Source organism: Solanum dulcamara, chromosome 3 (genome assembly GCF_947179165.1).
Source record: "Solanum dulcamara chromosome 3, daSolDulc1.2, whole genome shotgun sequence".
In the NCBI taxonomy this organism is placed as follows: domain Eukaryota; kingdom Viridiplantae; phylum Streptophyta; class Magnoliopsida; order Solanales; family Solanaceae; genus Solanum; species Solanum dulcamara.
The window spans coordinates 33,857,936-33,883,961 of NC_077239.1; the positions used below are offsets into that span (position 1 = coordinate 33,857,936).

Here is a 26,026-nt window from a genome sequence, read left to right on the forward strand (position 1 = left end):
GGAAAGGTCTTACCTTACGTTAAACTTGTCAAACTCGCCAAAACTATCCAAAATGTGAAATCTGGACAGCCCACTGTCTTATATTGTCGCTTAGTTTCGGAGGGGTAATTGAGGGAAATAGGGTTTGTGTCCTCAATGAAAGTTATAGACATGTGTATCAAGGCCACAAACAATTTTTAATTACCCCTACAACAATTTTGTACGAAAATATATAACCAAAACACCAACAGCAGTCCGTGTAAGATTTCCAAAACCAAAATCTGGGCAGTACCTCGTCTACACTTCATTACCCTTGTTCGAGCTGATAACAGTAAGCCTGGATTTTAGAGTCTAAATGAAAGTTATAGAACTATGAAATACCTTTCCAAAACATATTGAATCACCCGAAACAAAGCTATACACAAGAAGTTATACCACTATTACTAATCACTGTCCCTTCCAAAAATGGGTTTGTTAACTAGCGTTTTCTCTTTAAGTTTCTCTTAGTTTTCCAAGTGTAGAACTGAAAATATAGTTCCGTAAGCATCGTAATATACATATATACACCTCCACGTATTTTAGGAACATCGTATATAATTAATTCACGGAGAGAAAATTGAGAAACTTACCTTTAAACTTCAAACGCCATGGCTGCCTCCCTATCTCTCTTTCTCACGTTTTTTCTCTATGTTGGCTGATGCTCTTTTGATGATCAACTGAAGTATATTATATATATCAACATGTATATGTGGATTTAGGGTGTGACACGTGTCAGCCCCAAGAGGTGACACGTGTCCAGCCCCTGTTGGGCCACCGCACCTACATGTTCAAGGAGGGGCTGCCACATGGCAGTGGGGCCCACCTCCCCCAAGCAGGTGGGTCACCTACTTGACCCCAAGTAGGTGGGTCACCTGCCTTCTTAGGTGCTGCCACGTGTCACCCTCCCATTGGCTGCCCCGCGAATTTTTTTTGTTTTCCTCGTGGGTTCGTAATCTCGTCTCACTTTAAGAGCCTATGAAATCTTTGCTACGCAAGCTTGGTATGTAATCAAGTAACTCACGTATGTACGACTTCTAACTTAGTAGTTTACATAGATAAATCGAGTCCTACGACTCGTTACTTGGCCTCCAACTCCTTCCGACTTCTCTTGACCCTATTTCCAATTTTCCCTACCACGGGGTGTCCCATTCTCCCTTCCTTAGAGCCATTTGATAGTGTCGTAGCATATCCGGCTCACATGATAATGTCCAAGGAACTTATGAGACATTCCGAGTTTAAAAAAGGTGGGGTGTAACAATTGTCTAACTATTTGGGAACTTGTGGCTGTATAAAGGGTGGTCTTTTGTTTAAAGGTAGTTACTGCCCTTGTTCATATTTATCTAATCTTTTGTGTAGGGATTTAGTTGATGCGGTCCTTTGGGCCTTTACTTGATATATGTGTTTACTTTTGTTAGTAGGTTGTCACTTAGTTGTCCTCCTGGATAGTGTGTTGTCGTTTTTAGATCTGGGCTAGCTCCACCAGGTATGTCCTTTGGTCCCTTGCTTGTTTGTAATCCTTTTTCTTCCTTGTATTAGACATTTCACATTGTAGGCTTCTGTATTATTCTTGTTAGTTACTTGTGATATATACTCCTTACTTATATGTTTTTTATACTTGCTTTATCTTTAGAGGTCAGTCGGTCGATGCCTACTGAGTACCACTTGCTGGTACTCATACTACACTTCTTCACCCTGCACATCATAGAATAGATTTTTCCTTGTTGATTTAGATATCTGATACGCCCAAATTACCTATCGACAAAGAGATATAAAGCCGTCATTGTCAAATATAGAACTCAACTAGGTTGGGGTCAAATCCCACAATGAATAAGGGGACGACTAAGCCATAGGCAGTTATTTTGCTGTTAGTTATTATTTCTGATACAAAGTGGAAGTATGGGGGGTTTTAAAATATAGTTCTTAAGAGTTAGTAGTAATAAAAAACGATTCACATTAGCCGGAGATTAGTGTTTATGAGGAAAACTACACAGGTTGTGTTCACCAAGACAAATTGACCGATATTCAAGTTAGTACATAATGAATTTACGCATAGCAGATTGCATCAATTTATCACACATTTATCACAATTAAGTTTTTTTCAACCATCTAAAGAATATGACAGTTTTATTATTTTAAACTAAAAATATTTCAATTCAGTCACTGATAATCGCTCTAAGTTTTAAATCTTGTTACAACATTAACTATTAGACAAATTTACAATTTGAATTATTGTTGTTAACTCTTTTCTCCAAGTTTTACTCTTTTACTCAAATAAATGTAAACTCTTTTCTCCAAGTTTTACTCTTTTACTCAAATAAATAAAACCTAGGGCAGGATCTAATGATTGCAACCATAAGAAATCAGTTAATACGAAAGAATTAGCAAGATGCACAATTCACTACTTAGGTCATTCCATACAAAACCCTATATTTAAGTCAAGTCATCATGGATTCCACAACCCTAGGTTGTGGGATTTAGACACTCATGATTATAAAAACAAGAGATATTATTATATTTATCTAATGGATAGAAACTTACAAAAGATGAAATAATCAACACCTTAATTTTGTAATTCACAGATTTCATTTAATAAACCACACTTCGAGGAATACTGCATTCTGTGTGTTCTTCCAAAACAAGATCATGAAATAAAACCTAAAAGTTGGAATTTATAATCTTAGGAAATAAGTAATTCAAAATTCAAAATGCAAAACTACGACGTTCACCTAATAGCGGAGATGATGACCCGTCACAAACTCGACGGTCTGTCACTTGCATCTTCAGTGCTAATCAGTGTTGATAGATTTAAATGACTATTCTGATGACGGAGACGACAAAGCATGAAAGGTGTTACGGTCCGTCAGATTTTCTCACATAACTCTTCTTTTTGGCTTCACTGCTGTTTAAGTCCGACGACGGAATTAATGACATGTTAGTGATGCAACATCTTGTCAGATCTGCCGCCATCACTATAAACTTCCGCCCCTCTTTTGATTTATATAGATGATGGGTTTGACGACCTGTCGTGAGTGTGATGGTCCGTTATACCTATTGTCATGTCGACTTTTTTTATCTCTTTGCTTTATTTCTCTTCTTATCCATTTCCGCTTATTTCCTGCCTTGATATAGTTGAAACCTATTAAAATACCCTATTGTTTCTTAAGATCTAGCATATATTCCTGGTTAAATGCATCAGACGTGCCATCAATTGCCTTCACATCAACACCCTCAACTTAGAATTTTTGCTTTTCCTCAAGCAACTCCTATCACAAACTTTATAGACCCGCAACTAACAATTTCTACAGCAGTATCAATTTGCTCATATTTCACAAGTATGCATGTTCATCAAGTGTTACATTAACTAAAACGGTTCAAGGATTGACATCTAGATATCAACAACCAACTTGGCCTAAAATATTCATGTTTTCCTCAATATCAATGCAGATAGTGCAAATTCATGCCCTCACAGCAAAGAAGTCCCTCTCCCACATGTATCCAAAATAATTCATGAGGGAAGACAAAGAAACTCACACTTAGAATGAAGGTCAATGCAATGCACATCCAACCCATAGGTTTGCCCTTATTATTTTCACAAAAACACTTTTCAGACATGTGGATTAGGATCACTATTGAACGTTATTTTGCCTGTAATATAGGCTCGGTTTAAAGGTAGGATACATTTGGGAAAAGTGACTAAGCCCTCCTTGATATCAACTTTGGCATTTTGCCTATGTTGAGGTGCACAATATCCAAGGAGGTACCAGGGCCAAAGGAACAATTTCAAAATAAGCAGGGAAGGTAAACAGGTTAACAATAATCAGGTTTTCATTTAGGCTTGAAACAAAAAAATTGAGATGAAAGGATTTATACACTTCTTTGGTTGGTTTTATAGGCTTGGTGCGTATAAATTCAAAGATGAACTACGATTCTTTCCTAATCCACTATATTTAGGCCAATTCAATATAAACCATACAAGTTCTAGATGCGTATGTAAAGCATGACTACACAAGAAACTCACATTCACACATGGCATGGCATGCACTATCAATATTTGACTTATCATTTCTTATATATAGCTTAAGTATTGTTGATTTATTCATAATCACCAAATGTCACACAAATATCCTTAACAGTCAATATAAACCCATAAACAAAATCATACCACAAACTTTTATTATTCGAATACCTACTGGAAACAGCGATAGTACAAGTCCACTGCCAAATATTTACTTTGTTCAAAATCCTAAACATCTCGATTCTACTAGAGAGCACCTAATGGAAAAAAAACACAAAATAAATCCCTAGGCGATGTGATAGACTCACATGCACCCTCTCCCTCTAAAAATATATGTATTTCCCTCAATGCATTAGAAAACATAAACTAAAGCTAAGAGAGATGGATTTATTGTCGATGCTCTAAGTTTTAGAGTCTGGCACTAGTGGTCACCCCAATAACAGTAGCAGTGGTTCTAGTATTGTCTGGCACCCTCAATAAAACCATTAGAGATGTCTCGACAGCAGGTGAAGAAGGAGGGTGATTGTGTGACTCGACAGTAGGCTCAACTCCCCTGATTGGAGTAACCTTAACCATCAAAGTACTAGAAGATGCCCCAAAGGCAAGGGCTCTGAGCTCCACATAGTTGATCTCTGCATCAAGATGTGATGACCAGGTAGCCTCCATAGGCTGCTCCCTCTCAATCCTCTCCAACTCACTCTCGCTATGATGCCCCTTCTTTCTTGGATGCTTCTCGTCCTCATCTCCACCAATAGGATGCATTTTAGAGGCTTTATGGACTGTACTCAGAATATCAATGAATGGATCTTCCCCCTCCAACTCTACAACATCCGGATTCAGGAACACCTCAAGCGCCCTCTCACTCCAAGTCTGAATATCTTCCTGAGCCTATGCCAACTCAGTTAAAATTTTTGTCAAGGCAGGGACAGTCAGCCCACATAGTCTATCATTCACCCTATCCTCTATATCATTCATCTAGGCATGTAATTCATGGTTTAGGATAAAGGCTACTGCAATCTCTCTATCAAAAAAAGAATCAAGATGCTCAAAAAATAATTTTATCTACATTTCCTCTCTATCCACCCGTCTCACCAACAAGGCAAAATTTTCTAGTTCAAAGTATATAACGACGGTTCTCGCAATGAAAAAGTAGTGTTCGCCATCTTACCTAGTCTACCAAGAGTTTCTGAGACTAACAAAGTGGGAGTCACAGTAGCCGTGCTTGTGGATCCTACTAGTTGCATAGAAGTCGTTGCCCCAGTGGAAAGAGCTGGTCCAAATACCTATGGCATCGACTTTTGCATTTGCATCTCAAGTTGTTGATCATCCTTAATCTTCCCAATGTCAAACCTCTTTGTCACTATAATCTCCTCATCAATGCCCACTAGAATGGGTATGATATTATAGATCGATAAAACACTGTACCATATTTTCTCAACAATAATCCATTCTAAGTTCATCGGGAATCCAGACATCAGAATAGCCACCTTCATGGCTTTCTCCTCAGCCAATATATTATCATCACCAGTGGGTAACAATATGTAACACATAACAACCCTCCAAATTTCATAAGGAACATCCAGGAAGATTTTTAAATCCTTTCTCTAGCATTATTTGACCATATTAGATCTCCTTTTGTCATCACCTATGCAAACCATCACCTCTGATCAAAATGAATATGCATTCGATGATCAAACTCAATGATCCTCGATGGTGTTGTATACTTAGACCCAAACAAAAAGCTGTTGATTGTAGTGGCATCAATCTAGACCTGCACCTCGCGTACCTAAACTTGATCATGTAAATCTAACTCCTCTTTTGGTAGCGTACCCTTTTTATCTAGTGTTCCGCATAATTTTCATAGAACTCATAAACCATGCTTGGGTAATATGCACTAGGCCCTTTCATCATCCAGTATCCCTGCATAATTTGCATAGAACTCACAAACCATGCCTGGATAGTATGCACCAGGCCCTTCCGTCATCTAATGCATCTTGATTTCTTTGAATTGAGCCCCTATCTCAGGGTATTGTGGAAGGTTGGATGCAAGAATTTAGGCTTCCTCAGCAATGATCCACTTCAAACCCGCGTTAGTAGTCTTAACTAACCCATGTCTATAATATTGCCCAACCCCTTTGATGGACCACCGCATAGCCTCACAAACCCAGGGTTTATTTTCTTAGTGTAACCACCCCTAATGGGTTCTAGAATGTCAACCTCTGCTGCATCTTTTGGTGATGGTCGTTCCTCAGTAGGCTCGTTGGAGGACAAGCCAAAACTAGAGTCGGTGTTAGATTCATCTCCCTTATCATACAAAGGAGCTTTCTGATGTTGTCGGGTTGAAGTTATAGTATTAGGTGCTGGTGTGGTACTACTCAGAATGAAGGCCTAAGTGTCCTTCTCCGACCCGCTGGACTCGTGACATGGCGAATGAGGAACCCGAAAAGTACCTCAAACAATCCTTTTAGTATTCTTTTATCCTTTCATATGTAATAATAGTAAATAAACAAGAATAAATCATAATAGTAAATCTTCAACTTACATATGTCGAACAATACCTCTAACTTTTAGATTTAATAGAGCTAAGACAATCCCCTAGATCACCTTCAATCCTAATAGAAAAAAATGTCATAGTAAGTGTCTAAAGATCTTAACATATCATAATCTAGAAAGATAAATGAATACTATTCCCGGAACATAGTAACTCACCAAAAGTAGTCTTCAAATGAAATCTGAACTAGCCACATGAAGGAGAACGAGGAGGAGCACCAGTCCCTACATGGTGATATCATATAGGCAAAAGAGTATGTGTTAGTACTTTGAATGTACTAAGTATGTAAGCATGCATGAACATTGAGGAAACATTAAAATATTTATGTAATATGAAACATAATGCAATGCATGCATAATCAATCATATAGATATCCTTTAAAACATTGTGGGAAAATGACTATAATCGACATTTAAGAACATGTGAGCTATTATATGAAATCCAACATTAACCCCCTACATTGGCCGGGGAGACTACTTGTCGGGTAGAACTCCATCAACTTTATTCATTTCTTTAACTTTAACTTTAAGGGTTTTCATGGATCCATTAGCCTAAGCCTACAAGGGCTCTTATGTTGGCACATAGTTAATGAGACAAAGGATTGGTACTAGAATTCTCTTACTGAATCCTACCTCAATGACCCATTCAGTGCAAAGTCAATCCCAACGGAATAGTTTAATACTTCAAAATAGTCATAGCATATAGCTTGAGAATTTAAAATATTATATTCGGTAGAATAGCTCATTAAAATATTTGGTGATTTAAATATGCAAGAATTATCCTTATAGCATAAAGAATCCATCATTCATAGCATTTCATCATTCTTTTATTTTATAAGACTACTTTTTCATCATAAATGTTGCTTTCATAAACATTCATTTGGAGTAAAAGGTTTTAAGTCAAACTTCATTGAAAACATAGTAAAACTAGGTGGATTCAAATCATTTCAACTTTCAAACATGAATATAAAGGAAATTAGGCATAAATACTTTAGAATCCATCAATTAAAAATCATGCATTAAACAACCCACCATGAATTTAAAGAACCTTTAAAGAGCTAAATAGAGAAATTACTTGCAAACCATCAATTCATACATTAGAAATTATTTTGCATCAAAATAGACCAATAATTATTAGTTTAACCATGATTCATGCTATTAAGTAGAAATAAGAATTACCCATAGGAAAATCTTACTACAAATCAAGAGATTTAGTTGAAAGAGTTTTGGACAACTATATGGGTGGAAGAATCCATGGATAAACTTCCACATAACTTAAGGTAAAGCTTAAAGAAAATAAACATAATTTATCATATAATCAAAATACTTTAGGCATGAGAATGGAAGGAATACTCTCATTGAAGCCTTACATACGCTAATATAAGATACGTAATTAAACTTCAAATACTTAATAATCTATGCATTTGAAATCATAATATGAAAACCCATATAGTTTCATACTTGAATTAAATAGAATACTTTGATAATTCATTTGGGCTTCATGAATAAAAGGATCCATGAATCAATACCCCCGCACCTTAGAGTAAAGCTTAAAGAAAATAAATATAATTTATCATATAATAAAAATTCTTTAGGCATGAGAGTGGAAGGAATACTCTCATTAAAACCTTACATACCTGAAATCCAAAGCGTTATTCAAAATCGAAGGACTTAATAAACACTATTGAATCCTAGCATTTTCTCCTCGCCAGAGCATTTTGTGTACTACCCAGAGTATATGAATCACCAGAATAGTATTTCTACACTACTAGGAACTAAAACTATATTTTGAGAATGAGTAAAGGTGTGTATAGAGAAAAGAGTTACTTGAAAAAACTTAATGAACAAAATGACTAAATAAGGAGGGTATTCATAGGTGTGAAGGATGAATCTAATAATAATTAAAATAATTATAAAGAAAAATCTAAAAATTTAATGAAGGATTGTGATGTCATATGTGATGTCAAATGGAGGTCTATTGATATCATGAGTGATGTCAAATGGATCTAGATCTTTCCATGGTTGGTGAGATGAACTTTTTTTAATGAAATACCCTTTTTTAGAGCTATGTTTGAAATAGATAACTTCTTCATTAGGATTTGATGTCTTAATATGAATTGTTTCTCTAGAAGTCTGCTTTCAGGTCCTTCAAGAATCAAGTAATTTGGAGCATTCTACAGTGAGATATAATTTTTCTTCTACAAACACTCCATTTCGTTACAGCCCCATGTCTTGCAACAATTAATTTATTTGACCTATTTAACCTCTGAAAGATAAAATATGTTCTGCACAAAAGTTGTAGAAAATAATGATCGGGTTATTCAAAAAATTGAATCACCTAATGTGGACTACCCTATTAAATGTTATGCTTAAAATATAGAAGCAATATCATTTTCATCGAAAATTGGAACATCATATATAATGTTTTTAGGAATGTTACATAAACCAATGAAAGGATTGCAAAATTCTAGGTGTTAGGAACATGCGAAGACCAGAATGATAGAACGTCACATGTAAGACGACCATTAGTTCTGCCGTCATTACTTAACATTGAAGGTACCAAATATTTGATGGTGTAAATGATGGGGTGTCAGTGGTCTAATGGAATGTCATATCCATCTTCATGCTAACCAATGAATCCTTTTAATGAAGAAAGTTATGACGGTTAATCTGATGGGCCATCCCACATGTCACGATTTGTCAGGTTCATCATAATTGATAAGTAGTGTTCTTGTTAATTAGACCAATATTGACGATCAATATGATGTTCTGTCATATATGTGATGGGCAATCAGATTCATCATCACTGCTTAATAGTGACATCATTTAAATCTAATTCATGTTGACGATCCACACAATGGGTCGTCACATGTGTGATGGGGCATCGCATGCATCATCAGAAGCTTTAGTCACCGTTTGAGGTACTCAGACAACACCCTATAGTCATATTATCGACAACACTACTGGGTACTAAGACTTTCTCTATGTCCTACAAACACATAATTACAAACATGACAATATTCCTTAAGAATATCGTCACTCGATCTATCATTTAAAATCATAATGCAATGGCATTAAAGGGTACTCACACTTCCTCTATGCACGAAAAATATCTACTTACAAAGGTAACAATTTCCCTTAAGAATGTCATTACTCTATCTATCATTGGGAACCATTACTTAATCAAATAAACAAAAATCTTTTTGACATATTTAATTTTCATATTTATATAGACTATCAACTTCCATCCAATCAAACCAACCATTTATAAGTTTCATCCTACTCAAATCAACACCCATAACTGACAAAATGCAAGGCTACTCCGACTTTACCCTATTTACAAGGTGTAAATTCAATCAGCCCAATTAATTTTCAAGGTTATTGCAGACTACCCACAACACAATGTCACACAATTTCCCTAAACCATATGCAGGCATCAACACTAATAGGCCCAACGACCTAACTCAATCCAATTCACATAATATAATCTTCCTACTCAAATTTATAAACCATAACTGCCAAACAAGTGATAAGAGGATACTCAAAACTTTCAGCTGTCTAAAACTATTTACATACAACTGAAAGGAGTGTGAATTAATGTATATACATTGAAGTTGACAAAACTATAACAAAGAAATCGCGCACATGGTCTTCACACACTTCAACTATGCATAGATAGTGGGGTTTTGGGAATGGGTCTTTAGGGTGAGACTGCTGTGTATAAGGGTTAGAAATTTGGACCTGGTTATCGAATTAGGGAGAAAGGATTTAGAGTGGGTGTTTCTAATATGATGTTGGATTTGAGATTGATCGGGTTCGATTATGAGGATTTATGGGATTGAGTTATTTGGTGCTTTGAAATATTTAGGATTTTTCTAAAAACGGCGTGAGTTAGGTAGTGGGTATGGTGTACTTTAATTGACCAGGTTTTAAATAAAGGGGACGGTTCGGGTAGAAGATTAGGGTTAGAATAACTTAATTGGTGTGACAGTACATGTGACAACTCATCATGTATGTAACGGTAGTCATAATTATAAATTTCTTAGAGTCAGCTCAGACTTTTACTCTTTTAGGCGACTATGGTTTGATGGTGGGGCTAACTACCTTTCATATGTGAGACAATCCACTAGTTCTACTATAATTTTTAACTAGCAGCTCGTCTTTGGAGGCTAATATAATGGAGAATCTAACGGTCCTTTAGAAGCCCGACGGCCCTTCAGACTCGCTGTCAAATTTTCGCGAGCCCAATTTCTAGACTTCTTTTGCACCTGCAAACTTAGCCCACTTTTCAAATATATTAACCCAACATACACACTATACAACATTAAATATGTACAAAAAATTTGGGTTTCCTACCAAATAGCATCTGATTTAACATCGTGGCACGATTTAGGTTCCTTGATTACTCAAACTTCATCAAGGTAAACCAACTATGTTACCTTTACCTCCTATGGAGTGGCAATGTATTTCTTTAACCATTGAACATTAACTTTGAAACACTCCCCTTTCTCATTTTCCAGTTCTAACGCTGCTAGACCATTTAGACCTTAGTTTGTAATGGAATAACCAAAGCCATAAATTGAACAATAGTACCAAATCCCTCGGACTGAATTCTCTTTTTTGGATTTATCGATCATGGAATATCATCATCTTTTTATTGTAGAGAGAAGAGCGCTCGTATGCCTTTAGACAAAATTCATCCCTCTCATTTATCTGTTCCAATCGCATGTTTGCAGCATCACTCCAACTCAGATTCAACTTTTTAAGAAACCATAGTACCGTATGCTCTAACTCCATAGGCAAATGACATGCCTTTCCAAACACTTACTGGTATGGGGATATATCAATGGGTGTTTTGAAAGCTTTCTGGTATGCCCATAATCTGTCATTAAGTTTTCCTGCCCAGTTAGTCATGTTGGCATTTACAGACTTTGCTAATATTTCTTTAATATCCCTATTTGACACTTCAACTTGCCCACTAGTCTACGGATGATAAGGAGTAGACACTTTATACTGTCTCACCCTGTACTTGGTTAGAAAAGTCTTGAAAACCTAGCTGGAAAACTGAGATCCCCCAGCACTAATGATAGTCCTAGGTGTACCAAACCTAGAGAAATTGTTCTTTTTCAGAAATCCTACAACACTATTACATTCATTGTTGGCTAGTTCCACTTGTTCCACCCATTTGGATACATAATCAACAGCCACTAGGATATACTTCTGTCCGAAAGAACTAACAAATGGATCCATAAAGTTGATGCACCAGACATCAAAAATCTCCACCTCTAAAATCGGAGTCATAGGGATCTTACGTTGTCTTGATATTGCTCCTTGTCTCTGACACTTGTCATACCCTTTAACTAGATCAAATGCATGCTAATGAATAGTGGTCCAGTAATAACAACATTAAAGTACATTTTTGCATAGTCCAGGCTCCACCATGGTGTCCTCAAATATGAGAAGAATGACATACCTCTAGTATACTCAACATTTTGGTTTTAAGCACACAACACCTGATCAAATTATCAGCACACAACCTGAACAAGTATGGCTTATCCCAATAGTATTTATTACTATCATGTAGAAACTTCATTCTCTATTGGAACATCAGGTCTTCAAGCATCATGTTGCTAATAGGGTAATTAACAAAGTCAGCATCCTAGGAAATAAGATCAACAGCAGTAGCTAATACCTACTCATCTGGGAAAGAGTCATTAATCTCCAGCCCATCCCCATCTCTTTTCTCAGCCTCTAAGATCGACAAATGATCGGCTACTTGATTCTCACACCCTTTCCATTCCTTGACTTGAAAGTCAAACTCCTATAGCAAAAGAACCCATCTGATCAATATTGGCTTTGCATCTTTCTTCGCCATTAAGTATCTTAGTGCTTCATGGCCAGTATACACTATTAGTTCCGTACACAATAAGTACGCCCTAAATTTCTCAAAGCCATACACCACTGCTAGTAGCTCCTGCTCAATTACAGTATAGTTTTTTTGTGCAGTATTCAATGCTTTGTTCATGTAATAGATTAGCTAGAAGATCTTTTTACGCTTTTTTCCTAGCACAACTGCCAAAGATACACCACTAGCATCACATTTTATTTCAAATGGTTTAGACCAATCTGGAGCAACAATCATTGGCGCTTAAATGAGCTTCTCTTTTAGAAATTCAAAGGCTTTCCTGTATGCCTCATCAAAGTGAAACTTCATCTCCTCTTCTAACATCTTACACAAAGGGTGTGCAATTTTAGAAAAATCCTTGATGAAAGACCGGTAAACCCCATGTGTCTTTAAAACCTTTTGATGCCTTTCACTAAGATAGGTGGAGGTAAGTTTTCAATAACCTTAATTTTTTCCTTACCCACCTCAAGACCCTTTTCAAATATCTTGTGGCCAAACACTATGCCTTCTTTAACCATGATATGACATTTTTCTTAGCTTAGCACCAGGTTTTCCTCTTTCGATCATTGAAGTGCCCTGCTAAGATTCAAAAAACATTCATCAAAACAATCTCCTACCAAAGAGAAATCATCTATAAATACCTCTAGAGTGTCCTCAACCAAATCTGAAAAGATTGATACTATTCATCTCTAGAATTTAGCTGGTGCATTACATAATCCAAATAACATGCACTTAAACGTAAAAGTACTATAAGGACATGTAATGGTAGTTTTGCTTGAAGACAATTGCTATAGAGATTTGGTTGTAACTAGAGTATCCATTAAGAAAGCAATAACACCCTTTACTAGCTAATCTATACAACATCTGGTCCATGAAAGGCATTGAGAAATGGTCTTTTAATGTCCATTTGTTGAGTTTTCTATAGTCCATACAGACTCGCCACCCGGTGACTGGCCTTAATTGAATAAGCTCATTCTTATCGTTAGCAACCACTATCATACCTCCTTTTGGGGGACACTACACCGGACTGACCTAGCTACTATCCAAAATTAGGTATACTACACTTGCATCAAGTTATTTGATAATCTCTATTTTCACCACCTATTGCATAGGTGGATTCAGTCTTCTTTGTGCTAAATGCTAAGCATCCAATCCTCCTCCAATAAAATTTTAAGAGTATAGATGTCAGGAGGTGTGCCTATGATATCAAAAATGGTCTATTTGATCACAATCTTATATCTGTGCAGGACCTTAACAAATTTTCTAACTTGTTGCTCCTTTAAATCTACAGCAATGATTACCAGGAAAGTATTCTTTTTACCCAAAAGTACATATCTTAAATGGCTCGGCAATTCTTTAATTTTAAGTATAGGCGGCTCTTCAATAAATGGTTTATTAGGGGGAGTTGGTCTATTTTTCAGATCAAGGTCTAGCTTTTTAAGAGCATAGGGATGTGATCCTAGACCTCTTAAAGCATTCATTGTATTATCATGCTCTTTTAAACTGTTTCCTTTGAAGTTTATGATCACCATCGCTAATATTTCAACCGTGAACATCTCTTCAAAAGAGGTCTCAATAACCACATTATTGGCTATATCTATCACAAATACTACAGTCATATCGTTAGGCTGCTACATGAATTTGCACACATTGAATTTTACCTATTTGTTATTCAGCCTGAAAGTTAGTTCACTACTTTCCATGTCCACTAAAGCTCTACTTGTGGCCAAAAATGGCCTTCCCAAGATTATAGGAACCTCGAAATCCACCTAACAATCTAGGATCACAAAATCTGCAAGATAAATAAAATGGTTAACCCTTACCTGTACATCACCTAAGATCCCCACTGGCCTTTTCACTGATTGATCAACCATTAACAACCTCACTGAACTCAATTTGGGGGCTCCCAACCCCAACTGTCTGTAAATTTCTAAAGGCATGATATTTATGCTAGCTCCCAAATCACACAAAGCTCTTGAGAAATTAAATGAAACAATCGTGCATGGACTAGTGAATGCCCTGGATCCTCTTTCTTCTCAACCATCGACCTTATAATAATAAAACTACAAGGGTATAGGTTATCTACTATGTCAAAAGTGATTGTACGCTTCTTTGTAACCAGATCCTTCATGAATTTTGTGTAACATAGCATTTTATCTAATGCTTCTACTAAAGGAGTGTTTACGGAAAAATCTTTCAATAGTGAATGAATTTTAGAAAGTTTCTATCCTTATTTTTTTCTTTAACCTTTGAGGGAAAGGAGGAGGTGGTTTAGGAATTTGTGGCAATAGTTGCACCACCTCTGTCTCCGCTTTCTCCTTACCCTTCATTTTTTTGTTCAAATCTTTCTCTACTACCTGATCTTCCCCCTCGTCATCATCATTAGAGAGAACAACATCATTTCCCATATTTTTTGCATGCTCATCAGATTTGGATTCTACATCTTCTTCCTACTTAATACTTGCAGGTGTTGGCCCCATAAGCATCTTTCTGCTCCTTGTCATTATTGCCATACACTCCTCATCTTTCCTTGGGTTCTGAATTATGTCACTTGGCAGGGTACTATTCTTTCTCTGGTTTAATGCGGCTGATAGTTGCCCCATTTGCTGCTCTAACTGCTAAATGGACGTGGAGTCTAAATATACCAGTTGGCTCATATTAAACATATCACCTTTTATTTCCCTCACTCCTGACTTGGTAGATTCCACTTTTTGTAATAGCTTAGATAGTATATCTTCCAACCTGGACTTATCTGTTCCACTTGCTGCAGTTTCTCTATATATTAGAGGTGCATATACACCACTTCGATCATTTTTAGCATTGTCCTTATTTTTCTAGTTCCCTTAATCACGGTTTGCTGCTCGGTCATAGTACATATATCTTTGGATGTTTCAACCTTGGTTTCTAGCGTTGTAAGTCCGGAAACCCCCCTAATTGTTCAAAATCTTCACCTTTTCATCATAATAAAAATCTGGATCATCAAAGTGGCTTGCAGTCTCAACTTCCTTTACTTTTTTAGCCCCATCAGATAGTAGATGTTTAGTTAGAAAATCCATTTGAGTCTTTATATTGGCCATATCTTTGTCTTGCTCCACTTCTCTCTTTCACTATGCTGCCGACATCTCAAAGGTATACCCCATGTTACACCCCATATTCTTGAACTCGAAAGGTTTCTACAGTTACTTAGAAGCTATCATGTAAGCCGCCTAAGTTACGACGCTACTAAACAACTCCAAGGAGGGAGAGTGTGACACCCCACAGTAGGGAAGATTGGAAATAAGGTCAAGAGAAGTCGGAGGAAGTTGGAGGCCAAGCGATGAGTCGTAGGACTTGATTTGCTTACGTACACCTCTAACTTAGAAGTTTTACTTACCTAAGATATTTGAGTACATACCAAGCTTTCATAGCATGAATGACATAGACTCTTAAACTAAGACGAGATTACGAACCCACGAGGAAGAGAAAAAAATTTCGCGGGGCAGCCAATAGGAGGGTGACACGTGGCAGCCCTAAGCAAGCAGGTGACCCACCTACTTGGGGTCAAGTAGGTGACCCACCTGCTTGGGGGAGGTGGACCCCGCTGCCACGTGGCAGCACCCCATTGGCCGCATGGTTGAGGTAGCCCAATGAGGGCCTGACACGTGTCACCCTTAGGGGCTGACACGTGTCACCTCATATATATATGTATATGTAATACTTCAGTTGTTCATTTATCCAAAACAGTAGCTAAACTTAGAAAAAAAACGTAAAAAGAGAGAAAAGAGAGGCAGCCTTGGTTCTTGAAGATTAAAGGTGAGTTTCTCAACTTTCTTCCGTGAATTAATTATATATTATGTATCTTAAGTATGTGGATACGTATATATGTGTTTAAAGACGTTCAGGGAACTAAAACTCCAGCGTTTCAAGTGAAATTTGGAAGGAAAAAGGGAGAGAAAACGTGAAAAGGGGCAAGGGAGAGGGCTACGGATTTGCCCCTTTTTGGGTAAGCTTCCGAGTTTTGTTCCGCAAATTAATTAATTGACGTGTCCCTAAGTTGTATATTGGTGTTTTATAACCTAAAAATTCAATTTGGGGCAGCGAGGAAGTACCACAAGCAGCCCGCTCAATTTCAGCACGTTGAAGAAGTTTCGAGGCACAATTTCGGCTAGTTTTAGCCAATTTCGGGAAAGGTAAGTTCTTCCCCTCTAATCTGAAGTTTATGATGTTAAATTAGGGTGTATTATACACCTTAGGAGCTTCTGGAAGTTGGGGAAAAGGCTTCAAAAGTTCGGCGTTCGAAATAAGCGAAATTGGAATCGCTATAGTTAATTGTAATTGAATAATGCCTCGCGCTTGTGGTGTGTGACTGCTGGTCGTGTGGTGAGTTGTTAGGGTGATGGAATGTGTGTTTCTAAGGGCGTGGGGGGATGTTGGATGCAGCCACATGACCCTCCACTTTGCAATTAAAGAATTCGCAAAAGAAAGATTAAAAACTCTAGTTTTGGTATCTTAGTTTCGAGTGAATTGTTGAGGGTTTATATTGTGTAATGTTGTCGTAATATGTATATGTATGGGCTGCTAGTTGTATTGTTGGTTAGCTGCAGGTTCTAAGGACATGGTTGTGGATCCGGATAGGGCACGTTATAGGGGAGGTGCTGTCCGATTTTCGTTAACTTCTTAACTGTTTAAGGAACTAGTCGAGGATGCGAGCGAGGGAACGAGCTCGATGAATACTCGTAGGTAGTCTAAGTTGCTGAAAAGTCTAAGGTTTTTAATACTTGCCTTACTTCCGTGTTAAATAGGTTTCGAGGACAACGACGTGGACATGATTACGCGGAATCCATAAGAGGTATGTAAAGCCTATTCTTTCTCTTCTTTTGGCATGTCGTAGAGGTAAGTAAACAATGATGCGATCTCTGAAGTAATTCCATTCCTAAGTGTCTCTTATTCACTTCTGGGTAATAAACTTTTATAACAGTTAAGCTACTTTCCTTGAACCTTATCTATACTAAGGACTTAATGAATATACGGGCTCCTAGTTGTAAGGACTATATGAAAACATGTATTCTGGAGTCCTTAAGCGGTTAACATTACCTTAGTACGTGTCTAAGGACCCCGAGACACTAACTAGTATAGCCCTAATGGCATTTAGAGGACAATTAAGGTGATTACATTATAACCCTAATTCTCAGACGATAGTTTAATTTGCTTCTACGGTCGAGTCTTCGATAATGATTTAAATTGCATATAGTTGCTCATTACTCTACTCGTGTATACAGTGACACATCATTCACCGAGTCCCGGGCCGGGGTATGTTCTCGTGCGCAGTTCACTGCCTTATTCCTCGAGTCCCTCACTAGAGGGCCGAGATACATGTGTATATATTTATATAACGATGTATGGTAATAAGATGATAATGGCACGGGGTTGTGATGATATTACAGATGTATCCACCGGACCCCTAATAGGGCCATCTATATGATATAATTTGAACATGCATGTTTTTATGACTCACAAGGTACAGGTTTCTCATATGATATGTTATCCCCTGCTTCGCCGTTTCAGATATGGTTTCGGTTATGTTATATTATGTTTTACATACTCAGTACATATGTCGTACTGACCTCCTTCTCCGGGGGGGCCGCGTTTATGCCCGCAGGTATAGGTACACAGTTTGGGGATCCGCCAGCGTAGGAGTCCTAATCAGCGGTTCGAAAGTGCTCCATTGTGCTGGAGCCTGAGTTTTGGGTACTACACCTTATTGTACATATTTGTTTTGTTCATGGGTAAGGCGGAAGCCCTGTCCCACCTTATGTTACAGTTTTCTTACTCTTAGAGGTCTGTGGATGCTTAGGTGGGTTGTATACATATGTGGGTGGTATACGTATGTGGGTTGTATGTGTATATGAGTTGTGTATGATCTGTATATGAGTTGTATATCAGTGGTACATGAGTTGTATATATAATGTGTACAACTGTACTGATATGGCTTAGGATTTGGGGCATTCCCTATATTGTGGCGGCCTTGTCAGCTCACGTATGTATGTAGTATGGAATGACCCTATACGTTAATACAGCCTTGTCGGCTTGTATGTTTCTTACATGTTGATGAATTTGGGGTATAAACAGGAGGCAAGTTAGGTATAGTTAGCAGGGGTACACATGTATGCTCGGTTTGGGGCACCCATCACGGCCTACGGGGTTAGGTCGTGACAGAAGTGGTATCAGAGCAGTTCTTCCTTAGAGTGTCCACAGACCGTATTTAGTAGAGGCTTGTTTATTGGTGTGTTGTGCACCACATCTATAAACAGGAGGCTATAGGACATTTAGGATGTTACTTTCTTTCTTATCATAGATCGTGCGATAGAGTTATGTTTTAAGATGATCCTTCACTAACCTACCTTTATGTTTGTAGTGATGCCTCCACGGAAAGCAACTACTATCCAGAAGGGCAAGTTAGCAGCTGGGGAAACTAGTCAGACCCCAAGAATTACCAGGGCCCATGCCTAGTCTATGCCGAGGATTGTACTTCAGTCGGCGAGCTCTACTACGCTGCCACCCTCAGAGGAGTTTAGGGCAGCAGCAGCTGCAGATCCTGAACCTCTAGTACAGGGCTCTCCAGTCCCACAGCAGGGGGCAGAAGACAGAGCTATGCGAGAGGCAGTGCAGTTGCTGACTGGACTGATGGCAGGATAGGCCCGGAGGCATGGCCTAGATGATGCAAATAGACAAGATAGCTTGAGGGTTCGTGACTTCCTAGCCTGCAATCCCCAAGAATTTCATGGATCGAGACCTGTAGAGGACCCACAGGAGTTTACTAGACAGATGCAGCGTACACTGCGAATCATTAGGGCCTCAGAGACTGAGTCGGTGGAATTCGCCTCCTATCGGCTGCGTGATGTGGCCGCTAATTGGCACGAGTCTTAGGAGTTATCGAGGGAAGAGGGTGCTCCTCCAGCTGAATGGGATGAATTTGCAAAAGCCTTTCTTAGACACTTCCTGCCTTAAGAAATGAAATAAGCCAGGGTTGATAAATTTTTGCAGTTAAAGCAGAACGGCAGGAGTATTCGCGACTATAGCCTCGAGTTTGACTCATTGGCGAGGCATGCCCCCACAATTGTAGCAGATATGGCAGACAGGGTGCATCAGTACATTATGGGCTTGGACCTTTATTTGGTTGATAGCTGCATGGCTATGGCTTCTCAGCCAGGCATGGATATTTCCTGGGTGCAAGCCTATGCCTAAGGGGTAGAAGAGCGACATAGAAGGCGACAGCCCGACAAAAGTTTTGATAGAAGTCAGCCAAAATGGGCTAGGTCAGCTGGTTATCCAGTAGAATTTTGTAGCGGGCGATTCCAGCAATCTGGTAGGTATCCCTCCCAGCCAGCTCGGAGTGTACCTCCACAGTTTCTAGGTGGAAGAGTTGAGAGCACCAGATATTTGGGGCCTGGTCAAAGCTCTAGAGCTTCAGGTACACAGGTGGACTAGAGTTCTCGACAGTCAAGACCACTAGTACCACAGTGTCCCCATTGTAATAGACTTCATTTTGGGGAATGTCGCTGAAGTACAGGTGCCTGTTTTTCTTGTGGCTGCCAAGGCCATATTGCGAGGGAATGTCTGTTTAAAAGTACTCTAGGTGGTATGGCTCAGCCAATTGGGTCGGTTGCAGGTTCTTCTTCTTATGTGGCTATGCGCCCGATGGGGTGGGGTATGCAGATACCGGCAGGCCGTGGTAGAGGTCGTGGTGGAGCTTCTAGTTCTGGCGACCCTTCTAATCGTATATATGCTTTGGCTAGTAGACAAGATCAGGAAGCGTCGCCAAATGTAGTCATAGGTAAATTATCAATCTTCGCTCGAGACGTATATGCTTTAATGGATCCCGACTCTACTTTATCATATATATCTCCTTTTGTTGCTAATAGAATTGGGATTAAGCCTGAATTAATAGAAGCATTTGAGGTGGCTACACCAGTAGGAGACTCTCTTGTGGTGAAACAAGTATATAGAAATTGCCCAGTTAATGTATATAGTCATCGTACCTTGGCTGATTTGATAGAATTGGATATGGTGGAATTTGATGTTATTATGGGTATGGATTGGTTAGCTTCTTGTCGTGCCAACGTAGACTGTAGAAATAAAGTAGTTCGGTTCCAGTTTCTGGGTGAATCAATTGTTGAGTGGGCAGGAAATATGGCATCGCTGAAGGGTAAGTTTATTTCATACCTTAAGGCAAGGAAAATGATCAGGAAGGGGTGTATTTATCATTTAGTCCGCGTGCACGATCTGGAAGTAGAGGTGCCAACTCTTCAGTCGGTACCCGTGGTTAATGAATATCCGGATGTGTTTCCAGATGAACTTTCAGGTCTTCCTCCCAAACAGGAGATAGAGTTCACGATTGACATGCCACCAGATACTCAGCCTATTTCTATTCCCCCATATAGAATGGCACCCGCAGAATTAAAGGAGCTAAAGGAGCAACTGAAGGACTTGCTGGAAAAAGGCTTCATTAGGCCCAATCATCCCCATGGGGAGCACCGATATTATTTGTTAAAAAGAAAGATGGATCGCTACGAATGTGCATTGACTATAGGCAGCTGAACAAGGTAACAATTAAGAATAGATATCCCCTCCCCAGGATTGATGATTTGTTTGACCAGTTGCAGGGTGCTAAATACTTTTCGAAGATAGACCTGCGGTCAGGCTACCATCAGGTACGAGTAAGAGAAGCGGAAATCCCAAAGACCGCATTCAGAACCCGATACGGACATTATGAGTTCAAAGTGATATCTTTTGGGTTGACAAATGCTCCAGCGGTGTTTATGGACGTGATGAACCGAGTGTTCAAACCATTTCTAGATTTGTTCGTGATCGTATTTATTGATGATATTTTGGTCTATTCACGATCAGAAAAGGAACATGCAGATCATTTGCGGGAAGTACTAGGAATACTCCAACACCAGAAATTATACGCTAAATTTTCTAAATGTGAATTTTGGTTAACTTCAGTGGCTTTTTTGGGGCATATTATTGGGATCGATGGTATTCGCATAGATACGTAGAAGATTGAGGTCGTGAAGGCATGGCTAAGACCTACAACTCCTACGGAGGTACGTAGCTTTTTAGGGTTAGCAGGATATTATAGAAGGTTCGTAGAAGGGTTTGCTTCCATTTCAGCGCCTTTAACAAGGCTGACTCAAAAGGCGGCTAAGTTCCAGTGGACTGATGTTTGTGAACAGAGCTTTCAGTTGTTAAAAGAAAAATTGACTACGGTTTCTGTTCTAACCCTTCCAGAAGGACCCAATGGTCTTGTTATTTATTGTGATGCTTCCGATATTGGACTTAGATGTGTGTTGATGCAACAGGGTAAAGTTATAGCTTATGCCTCCCTGCAGCTCAAGAAACATGAAAAGAATTATCCAACTCATAACTTGGAATTAGCAGCAGTGATTCATGCCTTGAAAATATGGAGGCACTATTTATATGGTGTACATGTGGATATCTATACAGATCACAAAAGCCTCCAGTATATCTTCAAACAGAAGGAATTGAACTTACGGTAGAGAAGGTGGCTGGAATTGCTGAAAGATTATGATGTCGACATCTTATACCACCCTAGGAAAGCGAATGTGGTGGCGGATGCGCTCAACCGTAAATCAATGGGTAGCTTAGCAGAGGTACGAACGGGATGGAAGGAAATGATCCGTGAGATCTGCCAGCTTGCCAGTCTTGGAGTCCGCTTAGTTGATTCGGGTGATGACGGGGTTTCTGTTCGAGGAATTGCTGAATCCTCCATCATGGAGGAAGTAAAACGATGTCAATACCAGGACCCTGTTCTAGCGAAGTATAGAGATGAAACTCTCCAAAAGGAAAAGATTCCATTTGACCTTACGGCCGGTAGGGTATTACGATACCAAGGCAGAGTCTGTGTACCGGAGGTTGCAGGACTACGACAGCAAGTATTGGGAGAGGCACATTACGCTCGCTATTCTATTCATTCGGGGTCAACCAAGATGTATCACGACCTCAGATGTATGTATTGGTGGGACGGTATGGAAAGGGATATAGCAGAGTTCGTAGCCCAATGCCCAAACTGCCAACAAGTTAAAGTTGAACATCAGAAACCGGGTGGGCTATTACAGGAGATGGAGATTCCAACTTGAAAATGGGAAGCGATTAATATGGACTTCATTACAGGTTTGCCTCGGACTCTTTGAAAGAAGGATTCCATATGGGTTATCATGGATAGGCTGACAAAATAAGCCCACTTCCTTCCAGTCCGGACCACTTACTCAGCCGAGGACTATGCGAAATTGTACATTAAGGAAATAGTATGACTTCATGGAGTTCCCACATCTATTATTTCAGACAGAGGAGCTCAGTTCACAGCCCACTTTTGGAAGTCATTCCAGGAAGGCTTGGGGACACAGGTAAGCCTTAGTACAGCATTTCATCCTCAAACTGATGGGCAAGCGGAGCATACAATTCAAACGTTAGAGGATATGTTGCGGGCCTGCATAATTGACTTCAAAGGTAGCTGGGATGATCATGTACCATTTATTGAGTTTGCCTACAATAACAGTTATCACTCTAGCATCCAGATGGCGCTGTATAAGGCTTTATACGGCAGGAAGTGTAGGTCGCCTATCTGATGGTTTGAGGTTGGCGAAACACAACTAATAGGCCCAGACATGGTCCAACAGGCGGTAGATAAAATAAAGCTTATTCGGGAAAGATTATTAGCAGCCCAGAGTCGACAAAAATTATATGCAGATAATCGACGTCGACCCTTGGAATTTCAAGTAGGTGATTGGGTGTTCTTAAAAGTATCGCTCATGAAAGGGGTAATGAGGTTCGGCAAGAAAGGGAAGCTGAGTCCGAGATATATTGGCCCTTACCTGATTCTTCGCCGAATAGGCAAAGTGGCGTACGAACTAAACTTACCAACGGATCTAGAAGCCATACATCCAGTCTTTCATGTGTCAATGCTTCGTAAATATGTGGGTGATCCATCCCGGGTACATCCCGTAGACGATATCCAGGTCACAGAGGAGTTAGCCTATGAAGAGCAATATATCGCCATCCTGGATCGGCAAATCAGAAGATTGCGGACTAAGGATGTAGCTTCTGTCAAGGTGTTGTGGCGAAATAGGAATCGGGAAGAAATGACCTGGGAAGATGAAGAGGACATGAAAAACAAATATCCGTACCTGTTCTCGACATCTACAGGTAACCCCAACTCTTAGAACTGGTATATTAATTATTTAGATGAAAATGTATGTTATCATAGTAGAAGGAAACCTCCCTATAATCGGCATAAAGTCTTAAGAGAAGTTTTATTCAACATTCGGGGACGAATGTTCTAAAGGGGGGAAGGATGTTACACCCCACATTCTTGAACTCAAAAGGTTCCTACAGTTACTTAGAAGCTATCATGTAAGCCGCCTAAGTTACGATGCTACTAAACAACTCCAAGGAGGGAGAGTGTGACACCCCACAGTAGGGAAGATTGAAAATAAGGTCAAGAGAAGTCGGAGGAAGTTGAAGGCCATGCGATGAGCCGTAGGACTTGATTTGCTTACGTACGCCTCTAACTTAGAAGTTTTACTTACCTAAGCTATTTGAGTACATACCAAGCTTTCATAGTATGAATGATATAGACTCTTAAACTAAGACGAGATTACGAACCCACGAGGAAGAGAAAAAAATTTTGCGGGGCAGCCAATAGGAGGGTGACACATGGCAGCCCTAAGCAAGCAGGTGACCCACCTACTTGGGGTCAAGTAGGTGACCCACCTGCTTGGGGAGGTGGACCCCGCTACCATGTGGCAGCACCCCATTGGCCGCATGGTTGAGGTGGCCCAATGAGGGCCTGACACGTGTCACCTTTAGCGGCTGACACGTGTCACCTCATATATATATATGTATATGTAATACTTCAGTTGTTCATTTATCCAAAACAATAGCTAAACTTAGAAAAAAAACGTGAAAAGAGAGAAAAGAGAGGCAGCCTTGGTTCTTGAAGATTAAAGGTGAGTTTCTCAACTTTCTTCCGTGAATTAATTATATACGGTGTATCTTAAGTACGTGGATACGTATATATGTGTTTTAAGACGTTCATGGAACTAAAACGCCAGCATTGCAACTGAAATTTTGAAGGAAAAAGGGAGAGTAAATGTGAAAAGGGGCAAGGGAGAGGGCTACGGATTTGACCCTTTTTGGGTAAGCTTCCGGGTTTCGTTCCATGAATTAATTAATTGACGTGTCCCTAAGTTGTATATTGGTGTTTTATAACCTAAAAAGTCAATTTGGGGCAGCGAGGAAGTACCACAAGCAGCCCGCTCAATTTCAGCACATTGAAGAAGTTCCGAGGCACAATTTCGGCTAGTTTTAGCCAATTTCGGGAAAGGTAAGTTCTTCCCCTCTAATTTGAAGTTTATGATGTTAAATTAGGGTGTATTATAGACCTTAGGAGCTTCTGGAAGTTGGGGAAAAGGCTTCAAAAGTTCGGCGTTTGAAATAAGCGAAATTGGAATCGCTATAGTTAATTGTAATTGAATAATGCCTCGCGCTTGTGGTGTGTGACTGCTGGTCGTGTGGTGAGTTGTTAGGGTGCTGGAATGTGTGTTTATAAGGGTGTGGGGGGCTGCTGGTTTCAGCCACATGACCCTCCGCTTTGCAATTAAAGAATTCGCGAAAGAAAGATTAAAAACTCTAGTTTTGGTATCTTAGTTTCGAGTGAATTGTTGAGGGTTTATATTGTGTAATGTTGTCGTAATATGTATATGTATGGTCTGCTAGTTGTATTGTTGGTTAGCTGCAGGTTTTAAGGACATGGTTGTGGATTCGGATAGGGCACGTTATAAGGGAGGTGCTGTCCGATTTTTGTTAACTTCTTAACTGGTTAAGGAACTAGTCGAGGATGCGAGCGAGGGGACGAGCTCGATGAATAATCGTAGGTATTCTAAGTTGTTGAAAAGTCTAAGGTTGTTAATACTTGCCTTACTTCCGTGTTAAATAGGTTTCGAGGACAACGACGTGGACACGATTACAGGGAATCCAAAAGAGGTATGTAAAGCCTATTCTTTCTCTTCTTTTGGCATGTCGTAGAGGTAAGTAAACAATGATGCGATCTCTGAAGTAAATCCATTCCTAAGTGTCTCTTATTCACTTCTGGGTAATGAACTTTTATAACAGTTAAGCTACTTTCCTTGAACCTTATCTATACTAAGGACTTAATGAATATACGGGCTCCTAGTTGTAAGGACTATATGAAAACATGTATTCTGGAGTCCTTAAGCGGTTAACATTACCTTAGTACGTGTCTAAGGACCCCGAGACACTAACTAGTATAGCCCTAATGGCATTTAGAGGACATTTAAGGTGATTACATTATAACCCTAATTCTCAGACGATAGCTTAATTTGCTTCTACGGTCGAGTCTTCGATAATGATTTAAATTGCATATAGTTGCTCATTACTCTACTCGTATATACAGTGACACATCTTTCACCGAGTCCCAGGCCAGGGTATATTCTCGTGCGCAGTTCACTGCTTTATTC

General features: G+C 39.3%; 1 pseudogene; it reads left to right on the forward strand.

Moving 5' to 3' along the window:
- The first annotated feature begins 19,595 nt into the window (after nt 1–19,595).
- LOC129883539 (exocyst complex component EXO70B1-like) overlaps nt 19,596–26,026 on the forward strand; it is a 34,795-nt pseudogene continuing 28,364 nt past the window's right edge.